General features: G+C 31.2%; 1 long non-coding RNA gene across 1 annotated transcript in view; it reads left to right on the top strand.

Moving 5' to 3' along the window:
• LOC106313666 overlaps positions 1–2181 on the top strand; it is a 7629-nt gene extending 5448 nt beyond the window's left edge. Inside the window, exons 5-7 of the long non-coding RNA XR_001264456.1 lie at positions 890–1046; positions 1125–1756; positions 1842–2181. This is a non-coding gene — a long non-coding RNA (uncharacterized LOC106313666). The remainder of the gene's footprint in view (positions 1–889; positions 1047–1124; positions 1757–1841) is intronic.
• Positions 2182–7079: the final 4898 nt, after the last annotated feature.

Here is a 7079-nt window from a genome sequence, read left to right as displayed (position 1 = left end):
GGCGCAACATATCTCTGTGCTAATCCTATCTTTCATTCTCGAATGAAACACTTGGCGCTTGATTACCACTTCATCCGAAATCAGATCACTTCAGGTCAGCTTCGTGTGGTTCATGTCTCATCAAAAGACCAACTTGCTGATGCATTGACTAAGCCACTGTCCAGATCACCTTTCAGGATGCTTTCAGACAAGATTGGTGTTGCTAAAGCACCTCCATCTTGAGGGGGAATGTTAAGGAAAGAAGATCAATCACCTTACTTGCGTATCACGTTTTCTCTATTACTCTATAAATGCTTGATATATTTTTCCCTTAAAGATGTATGTAATCTGTATAAATATGTACTCTTATACATCAATAGAAATCATCCTTCATATCACATAGAGTAGACCTCTCATGAAACAGAGTCTCTCAAAGGAAGGAAACATGAGGAGATCAAATTAGGATTAGACCTCTCTTCTTTCATAGTGCAGGCATATCAAGCGCAGTTCTTCATAGTTCGTACTGAAGACAAAATATTTGCAGAGATTCTGAATCGTTGGACGTGAACTGTCGTATTACATATAAGGATCAAGAGGCTTGGCGGAAACGTCTGCTTTCTCTGGTTAAGATTAAGACAACATGGGATATACTTGGCGCAAAGCTTACATGGAGAGAATCCAAACGGACGGTGGTTATTCGTTCTTATTCTTGGATCTCTGAAGAAAGAAGAAACATCCTTTTTTTTTATTTAATCCCAAGTTCACAACTTCTTATCAGATCTGTGAAAGCGGTGGGAAAGTGGGTTTGGTGGTTAAGGGCAAGAGAGTCTGTTTTGGTACTATCTTCAGTTCTTTCCTCTGTTCGAGGTTTACACTCTTGCAGGAATGGTGTTCTCGCCAAACTCGAGAGGTATCACGATTTGGGACCTTGGTTCTATCGTGGTATTAATAATTCTGGGCTTGGTGGTTCTTCCATGATGTTGTCCTCGGTCTATGTGAGGCCAAACTGGTTCCGTCATCACTGTCTTTTTGAATCACAAGGCAACTTTCTACTTGAACTCTTTAAGGTAACACAAAACTCTGAATCTGATGACTAATTGACGCTTCTTTTCTGTGCTCACTTTCATAGATACGGCTTTTCTCAGATGTCATGGAGTTTATTAAAGTAAGCTGAGGCTGCTTCAACACAAAATGGAGAACTTTAACAAGACACATATTACGATTGTAGCATAGAGGGAAACACATCAACTTGGCAATTGAGCAATTTAAAGCACTGTAAGAATGACATGTTCCTACATCTTATAGTCAATTTCAGTATGTTTTTCAGTGTCCGGACTTATAGTATTATAGGGAGTTTAGCTTGTGCTCGCTTACAAATGAAAAACATACATGTTTGGGTTGTTTTCTTCGGGTCTTAATGATGTCTCTCATCACTGTTTTTGATATTAAGATGATCCTTTTTTATTTGTTTGTCCCTGAGACATTTGCATATTTGGAATGAGAGTGTTGGGGGCAGTAATAGCGATAGAAACAACATGGAGGGATTACTCGAGCAGAGATCTAGGTCTTAAGGATTTTGAGTGGGCCATACCGTCATACCCATCCTTTCTGGTATCATAGAGCGGATCAAAATGACTCGACAAGTGATTGCTGAAGCCAAAAATCCGGTTACCAGTATGGTGCTTGAGAGATGCAAGATGACATTCCAGGGTCTAATGCTTACATTACTGGACTAATTATTATTGGTGGAGTGACTATGTTTCCTTCTACTCTCTAGGTCACAAAATAAAATATTGGATCTTCAAGAAGTTTATGTTGGCGATGTTTTGACGTCTTTTGGTGCTTTTTTTGTTCGAGGGAAGGTTAACAAGACCTTGATAAGGACGATGGTGATTGCATTGAAGGATCTGTATACAGAGTTTGTTTTGAATGATTCAAATAGATCAATCAGCTGTTATCTGTTTCTTTAATAGGAGCTTTCAAGTGCTTCTGCCATGGCCGCTGCTTTGTATTTTGGAGAAGAATCAGGTAGATTAGTTGAGAGAGATATATACAGGCTAAATTGTTATGGCTTTAATTTTGTTCTGTTTTTTGGAATGTAATGTATAGTGTGCAGAGTGAGATGTGGTGTCTATGTTGTACTGTATGGTTTTCAATTCTTTGAGGAAACCCTGTAAAAGTGTTTGGTGTTTAATTGTTTTCAAAAACGAAAACATATTCTAAAATGTAGAAAGCTGTATCAAATTACAATAAATCATGTTTCAGTATAAGTTATGTTCCGAGTCAGAGAGTGTGGCTAACGATGTAATCAATGTATCTGTGTAGTCAAGGATTATGCAACAACTGCTTTCACGTTGCTACTTCAGAGATGTAACAACATATGACATGAGAAGAGAGACAGAAACAAGAACATAAGACAATGAGAAGAGAGACAGAAACATGGATGCATTCTATTAAAGACGGGTTAAGTTCAGTTAACCTATATATATATATACATAATCTTTTGTACTACCAAGACTCCATATCAATTTTTTGAATAGTTATTATTTTCCATCTATTTTTAGTACTTTATATTATGTAATACCAAAAAAGTTCACAAACATCATATCAATAATATTGTTTACTAAGTTATTTAACATAATTGTGAACTCTAAATAACATGAATATAAAACATTTGTTTTCAGTACTACACAGAAAATAAATTTACTTTAAGAAATATTAGATGTATAAATTATTGTTTAGGAATAGAAAATTATTTCAGTTAATTAATATTTTGAAAATAGGTTCCAAAAAGTTGTACCATGATGTAGTTTTCAAATTAAAAATATCTGGAGTGTATTTTCTAAACAAGGACAAATAATTAATAAAATGATTAATTTTAAATGTTTAATTACTATCTTGAATGAAAATATTTTTCACTGATTCTCGGAAAAATTGCAAAATTTACTATAAGATTCACAAAAGAATTGATATTAATATGTACTATTACCAAGATGAAAATATATTATTTCCAATTTCACTTAACTGAGTGCACAATTTAAAAGGGAAAAAATATTTTTAAAGTTATAAGAAATTTATCGAACCAATTTCAATCAACAACTACAATGTTCACATTTTCAATTTGGTCAAAAAAATATTTATGTTCTATCTAATAAGAGAATGGGAGAATAAAGAGAAATTTCTTTAAATACATTAAGTTGGGTATCATTTTTAAAAATACATTCAATTAAAAATAATATAATATTTAGATTTATGCCTTAGTGATCATCGTTAAAGATTTAATATCTAAGGAGTGGGATTGGGTTTATGTTGGATTATGTTACTCAATAAATAGATTAAAGAATATGTAAAGTTAAATATCATACTTAAAAATAGAGAGTTAAATTCTGTAAATATTAGTGTTTTATTCGAATTTTACTATAGATACATGTATACTTTAGAAAAAAATGATTCTATAAATTAGCTGGTTCATATACTAATAGTTGTACTTTAAAAAAATCTAAACTCTTTCTGATTATATATTTATTAGATTATATAATTTGTAATATAAAAAAAATATTTAATAAATATATTTTTACTATAATTCTTCTTAAAATTTAATGAAAATCGTGGGTCAAATTTCTAGTATAAGTTAAGAAGGATCAGGAATAAGATTTTGAGAATCTGTCTCACTATATATACAATTCCCTCTCCAACCAAATCGTAAAACAAAACACAAAAGAAAAAACTCAGAGAAATAATACAAAAAAACCTACGGTTGTTTTCCAAGAGACTCATCGATCACACGATGCCTAAACGAAAACGAGGCGTTTACGAGACTATCAGTAGCAGTCCGAATATGTTAGTAAATATACCTCACCATGTGGTGGTAGATCAGATTCTTGAGAAACTTCCGGTGAAATCACTATTGAGATTTAGAGCTGTGTCGAAACAATGGAGAACTGAAATAGAGTCCCCACGTTTCCAGGAGAGACATCTGAGACATCAGCAGAAATCTCGAGACCCGAGCATCCTGATATGTCATCCTAGGCTTGAAAAACGTGGAAAAGCTTCTCTTAGGTCATTGAGTGTGGGAGCAACGTTAGTTTCGGAAGAGAACCATATTCGTTACCCTGTCGCTTCGAAAAGGGAAATTAACGTGAGAACTACACGGAGTTGTGATGGTCTGGCTTGCCTATATTCAAGCACCTTCATGTATGTGATCAATCCCGCAACTAGATGGCACCGTATAACCGCTTTCGACGCCCTTTCTTGGGATTCGGTAAAGACAATATCACAGGGATGTACAAGATTGTTTGGTTGTACAACTCTCATTGTGTATACCTAGACGGGCAAATTAATACATGCGAGGTTTTCTCTTTCGAGAACAATAACAACACTTGGAGGCATGATGTGATTGTTTCTTGTCCTTATCCGATACTACATGATAAAGTACCAGCGCATGCACATGGATTTCTCTATTGGTTCATTGACGCGTCACAGAAGCACGCGTCACAGAAGCACAAGTCGTAATGGCAAAAATACCCGTTGCCTATGCACCTCATCACCGAATCACTATGTGCTCCTTGAATGACCGCCTATGCTTATCGGAGGATAAGGGAGACACACAAACTATATGGTCGTTAAATCATGACAATGTGACATGGGACAAAACTTATTCCATAAATCTCCGGTCAACTCTCAATTGTATCGAAGAGAAATATCTTTACTCAATGCCACCGGTCGCATCACTCTTTGACAACAGGCTATTACTTTATGATTGCAGCGATGACGAAGGCAAGCTCGTGCTTTACAATTTCAGATTAAATTCATATGGTAAATTTTTTAGGGAGCCTCGGTATTACCTGGGAAGTGCTGTCCCTTATTTCCAAAGCTTGTTCACTCTTCGCTAAACTATTTACTACTTTCTTTTATGACACTAGGGGCATTGCCTCCGCGCCGCACAAGCGCGGAGTTGTGGACAAAGTTCTTGTAACTCTAAAAACCCTATATTTATATAGACACAATGATCTACAATCTCTTATTTCTATTACAAAAACAAATTTTACATTTTTATGTTTATGTTTATTGTTTTCCTTTTATATCTCTCTATATTTTGTTTATTTAACTTTTTGAATTTTTTGTTATCTATTAATTGTTGGTGGTTTTGCCTCAGAGTTTATTGATTAAAAGGAAAAAATATTTGATTCATTACTTATTTTTATTTTTTGCTTATTTGGTTTAATAAATCGAGAAAATAAATATTACGAATGTTACTTTATTTTTTGTTTGTGTTAGTTTTTTATACATATTCTTGATAAAATATATAGAAAAGGAAATTTCTCCCTCAAATGTTTTTCTATAATTCTCTCTCAAAAAAATTCTAGATATCCTTGAAATTTATGTATTTTTGCTATATTGTGTATTTTGGGTAATTTTATGAATTTTACTAATTTTATTGTTTTGTTTGGTTTATGTTCTATTTTTGTTTTCCTAATATTTTTTAAAAAATATATGTTTTGATTATGTATTAATATTTACTAGATTCTGACCCGCCCTTAAAAGAGCGGTATATTTTTTGTTTTACATTTTTTGGGAAATTTAATTTTTATATTTGTGTGTTTTTAGTTATATTTGTGTTTTTTGTATAATATTTATCTTAAATGATTAATAAGAGGTTTTAATAATTGTATTAAAATAGTTGAACCACACCTATATCAATAGGTCATGTTATTGTTTTAATAGAATAGATTCCATAACTGTTTTCAGTTTTGTAAATTTAAATTTAGTGATCTAAAGAGGAAAATATTTCTGGTAAGTTCAATTTTTTCTTAGCATGAACTTGATGAAATATGTAATTAATTTCGCAAATAGAATTTTACTGATCTAACAAATTTTTCTATTTATTATTAACATATATGTATTATTAGGGTATATGATCCATTCTAACCAAATTATTATTATTGACTACATTTTTCATCAAACTCAAATGATATTATATATTTTCACTAAATTTTAACTGCAATAACGTGTTATATTTTGTTCTGTACATTAATTTTTCAAATTCTATTATGTATTAATATTTTGTTATGGTTTTGAATTATTTTTTCAAGATAATTTTTCCAAACTTGAGTTTCTTGACAAAAAAATGAAAAAATAGTTATGTGAGATTCATTTTTATGTTGGTTGGGTTTTGATGAAACGTGAAAAGAAATATCATAATTAGATTTTTTATTTTTCTTAATAATTTTTTTAAGCAAAACTCTTATGCATTGTTGTTATGTTATGTATCGGTCACTTAAATATATATTTTGGATTGATGTCAAAATTGTGTTGGATACAAATAAACTAGCGATCAAAATGATTCATGGGTTATAAAAAGATTTATTAATAGATTTAGTCTAAAATTAAGAGGATGAAAAATATGGAGTAATTAATAATTAAAAAAGTTCTGATTAGATATCAAATTTTATACAACTTCTCTTGAAGAAGTATCATCATGAGATTAAACTATTTAATATAAATTTTCTGGTTTATCATTTAATAAATCAAACCGTTCTTATTTTGTACATAGTTTACATATACAAGAATGATAAATTATTATATGTATTTTTTTTGTCGATATACTCTTAAGTAACTAAACCTCAAAAGCGTAGGTTAATAAAATAAGTAATTTGTTTTGTTGTTCTATAATTAGATGAATTTTAGACAGAATTGATGAATATATACTAGACATACATTTATATTTCAAGTCTGCACTTATATTATATAAAAGTTTGATATATTAGATTTGAATACTAACATGTGAATAGAGTGGAACTAATTTTTAGATATGTATCTAGAGTGGAACTAATTTTTAAAGATGTCCATATTTTTAAATTGACACTTATGTAATTCACCGAATTCACAAAAGAAATAAAAAAAGAAACAAAACTCATATAAGTGAAACATAAACGATAACGAAAGCACAATTTTATAGAAGTAGAATATGAAATCACTTATGAAAAATCAATAGTAAACAAATCGAGAGCAGAAAACTTTTTATTTACCTCATTTTACAATCGATGTTGCCTATCTGTTTTTTTTTTATTTGTGTCAGCCGCAAAAATTATTTTTGTGCA

This window comes from Brassica oleracea, chromosome C9, assembly GCF_000695525.1.
Source record: "Brassica oleracea var. oleracea cultivar TO1000 chromosome C9, BOL, whole genome shotgun sequence".
In the NCBI taxonomy this organism is placed as follows: Eukaryota; Viridiplantae; Streptophyta; class Magnoliopsida; order Brassicales; family Brassicaceae; genus Brassica; species Brassica oleracea.
This window is presented reverse-complemented; position numbering and strand designations above follow the sequence as displayed.